We start from the raw sequence: 4,149 nt of genomic DNA on the forward strand, positions 1-4,149 counted from the left end.
AGAGGCGCGGTGGCGGCGGAGTCCGAGATGAAGGCGGCGGGCTGTAGGGCGGCTATGATTGACCGCCGCATGATGCGAGGCCGCCGGGTCGGGGTGATGCAGGAGTCCCGGTCGGAGCAGGGCGGTGACGGCCGGCGTTGATCGACGGGCGGGCCGGCGCGCGAACGGCGGCGGTGAAGGGCCGCCGCATGACGCGAGGCCGCCGGGTCGGGGCGACTGGCGAGCCGACGCGCGGACGACGCATGAGGCCGCCTGGTCGGGGCGACCGTCGGGCAGACGCGCGGACGACGCGCGAGGCCGCCGGGTCGCTGAAGAAGCCGGCCGATCGCGCCGGTGTTGGAGTAGAGGCGCACGGGGTCGACGGCGGCGGTAGGCGGCGCAAACCGGATCACATAGACTGAAAAACTAAAAAGTAGATGCCGATCAAAGCGACCGGCGAGAGAGAGAAAATCCGGATCAAAAGATCGGGAAAAAAAGACTCTCTAGAGCAGCCGGCGAACACGGCCGGCGGACGAACCCTAGGTACGGGCTGCGCGGCCCCGGCGGCGGTCATGAAGGCCGACCTCCCCGGGGACGGCGCGCGGGTGCAGAACCGGTGGCGGCTAGGGTTTAGGATCGACTTGCAATAGATACCATGTTAGAAGGGAGAAAAATGGATTGATGGAATTGTTCGTTGTATTGCTTGAGCCTCGTGGGCATATATATAAGAATACAATCATCTTCTTAAAGTACAAGATAAGACAAAACAAATCTTGGTCTATCTCATCTTTTCTAATAAACATTATACTCAACAGTGCTTACTCATTAACCGCTTCAGCATCTGGCCACCGTCCATCACCTCTGCTCTCTTCATCTCCGGTCACTCTCAGTAGCATACTGAGAGTGACGGGAGCTTCAGCATCTGCACTTCAACAAATGTTTATGGTCGTTACCAACATTAATAAAATAAATGTTACTGCACTGCGTGGTAAAACCATAAATCACGTGGGAGTAAGTTGCGCGGGAAAGCTCGTGGGAGACGGATGAGGCAAAACCATGCGCATGCAGTGCTTCTTTCCACATAGCAGAGCCCTAGCGCACATACATACTCCTCGGCTCCTCCTCCGAGTCTCCACCACTACCTTCCCGGAGTTGCCTATTCCCATGGCGCTCTCCAGCCGCCTCCTCCTCCTCCTCTCCCTCGTCGCCATGACGGCGGTCACTGGCACCTCCAAGGTCATCGTGACAAGGTGCTACGTACCCGCCGCCGATGCCCCACCCCAACGGCAGGGACGCGTTCCACCGCAGTCTCCTCTCGCTCCTCGACGACCTCCCCTCCGCCGCCGCGCCGACGGGCTTCGCCTCCAAGCGGACCAGCGGCGCGTTCGCCCGCGGCCTCTGCTTCGGCGACCCCGCGCCCGGCCCGTGCCTCCACTGCCTGTCCGACGCCGGCGCGAAGATCGCCGACCAGTGCGGCAACGCGAGCCGGCGCGCGGGCTTCCTGAACGACGGCTGCTTCCTGAGCTACGCCGACACCAACGTTTCCTCCGACGGCATTGACATCGGTGCCCTCACCATCTCCGACGACTCCGTCCCGGGCATCCACGCCATCGACGTGCTGTACTTCTTGGGCGTGGCGCTGCCCCAGGTCCCGCAGTCCGCGAACGGCCGGGTGCCCGCCGCCGGCGCGACTGCCACGGCGAGCAACGGCGACAAGGTGCGCGTGCTGGCACAGTGCGCGACGGACCGCGCCCCGGCGGAGTGCGACCTGTGCCTGAGTGATGCGGTGCTGCAGATGGCCACGAGCTGGGGGCTCACCGCCGACGGCGTGCAAGGAAGCGTGGCCGCGGTTCTGGGCCCAGACTGCTACCTCCGTCTCGAGATATCGGCACCGCCGCTGAGATTACTCCGGCCGGTAAATTCCATGGCGATTCCGTCCGTCTCTAACTTGTGATGCGCTGCGCTGCAGGGAGGAATGTAAAGGATCACATCTTCCTGACTGTGTTCATTGGTTTCATCGTCGTCGGAGCTATCCTCGCGCTGGTAGCTCATCTCTGCAGCCTGGCGATGAGAAAGGCCGGGAACTGATGCAGCAGCAGCAGCAGCAGCAGCAGCAGGTATGTACCTACGTCTCCGCCTCGTTGTTGGTAAAACACACCCGCGATCTTGAGTTCTTGACACATCTATCTTTATCTCCAGCGGCGGAAGGGAAGGGAAGCCATGATCTTACCGGGAGAAGAAAGAAGCAGATTGAATAAAAGCAAGCAGGACATGCGGGCGCCGGAGGAAGTTGGTCCGGCTAGCCAGCCAGCGCCATTTTACTACTACTGTTAATCTAGTTATGTTGATCTATCCTATGCATTTGGATGCTTGGTACTCCATTTTACTACTGCTCTGTTCCGTGATCATCCACTAATCTTCTTTGTGATTGTGGAGCCCGGTCATTTGGCGCGATCCTATGTGTGTGTGGAAACCTAATGCTGATCTTTACAAGATCTTCAGCAGATGTTGATCTCTTCTCTTAGCTAGCTCGATCTGCATTCAGGTGTTTTCATGCATTGCATGAGCTATTTTCAAAGGTTATTATTATGCATGTTTAGCTAGTTCTCGCAGCGAGGCATATTTGCGATGCCAGTTTAGCTAGTACACGCAAGACGCAACATCTCTTTATGAACCTTGATCGACCGATGCTTGCCGCTGATCGTGTATGTTGATCATATCCAGTGCCTCATAGTCATAGATTTTACCGCCGGGTGTAACACTTCACGCGCGCACACAGTTCAGTTATTTAGCATCGTAAATATCACGAGTGGATGACGACCCCTTTGTCATGAATTAAGACCTTAGCGTACCGATCGAAGAGCTGAAATCAAAGGGCAGTGCATGTCCTTCGAGAGGATAAATGAAGGTCTGCACTTGATGCAAAGTGACCACGTATATACATGAACTTCTGCACATGACTTGGCTCGGCTTCTTGAAAGGCTAAACCTTAGGCAAAATGCGTGTAGTGAAAAGGGAGAGAGTAATTGGAGTGGAAGACAAAGCTCCTCAATATATTCTTGAATCAGTTTAACTAATTCACATCTAGATGTTTTTTAAGGATGTCACATCTAAGGTTTCACAAATATATTTTTTGAATAAAAAGGTAGAGCATTTTCTACCTTATGCATTCAAAACGGGCGAAAAAACCCGGATGACCAAAGTCATTTACATGAAGGTGATGTTAACGCCGCACAAAGGAGTACAACAGGCCATCACCAGACCTATTGGGGTACAGACTTGGAGATAGATTTGTGGATGTGTGTCCTAAGGCGCCGGGTATATCACACTTGCTATTTGTGGATGACACATTACTTTTTTTTTCATGCCATAACAGCAGAAGCTATGGAAGTCAGAGATGCTCTTGCTATCTATAGGAGGAATACATGCCAATTTATAAACCCCGCGAAGTGCTCTATCTTATGTGCGGAGGTGTTGACCTGCTGATCAAGCTACTGTATCCCCGGCATTGCAGGTGCAGAATCTGCATTTTGATGAGCGCTACCTTGGGCTCCTTACACCCAATGGGCGCATGTCTAAGGGCCGGTTCCAAAGCTTATAGGAGCAACTCACTAATAGGATTCTAGTTTGGGGAGAAGGAGCATCACCAGGAGGGAAAGAAATATTGATTAAAGTTGTTGCACAGTCCTTGCCCACGTACTTGATGGGGGTGTTCCGGCTACCGCGTAGTGTTTGCGAGGATCTCACCCGAATGGTCAGAAATTTCTAGTGGGGGCGAAGGAAGGAAGATGAAAGACGCACTAGAGGGCATGGGATACCATGATCAAGCCGAAGGAGCAGGGCTGGGTCAGTTTTCGGGACTCTTGCTTGTTCAACCAAGCGTTGCTCGCACGTCAAGCTTGGTGTCTTATCTCTAACCCCGATAGCTTGTGTGCGCGGGTACTAAAGGACTGATACTACCCCGATGGACGCCTTGAGGACACAGTCTTCTCCAGCAACGCTTCAACAACTTGGCAGTCCATCATCCATGACCTTTACCTCCTCAAGAAGGGCCCAATCTACCGCATTAGTGACGATGCGTCGGTCCACATTTGGCGTGACCTGTGGATTCTTCATCCGCAGCCCGTGCCCAATCTCCTTGCAAGGATGACGCCGACTTAGGAGAGTTAG

At 54.5% G+C, this 4,149-nt stretch overlaps 1 pseudogene; it reads left to right on the plus strand.

Annotated features, from left to right (window-relative positions):
* The first annotated feature begins 1,143 nt into the window (after window positions 1-1,143).
* On the plus strand, window positions 1,144-2,067 carry LOC125533802 (annotated as a pseudogene).
* Window positions 2,068-4,149: the final 2,082 nt, after the last annotated feature.

The sequence above is a fragment of the Triticum urartu genome, chromosome 2 (assembly GCF_003073215.2).
Source record: "Triticum urartu cultivar G1812 chromosome 2, Tu2.1, whole genome shotgun sequence".
In the NCBI taxonomy this organism is placed as follows: domain Eukaryota; kingdom Viridiplantae; phylum Streptophyta; class Magnoliopsida; order Poales; family Poaceae; genus Triticum; species Triticum urartu.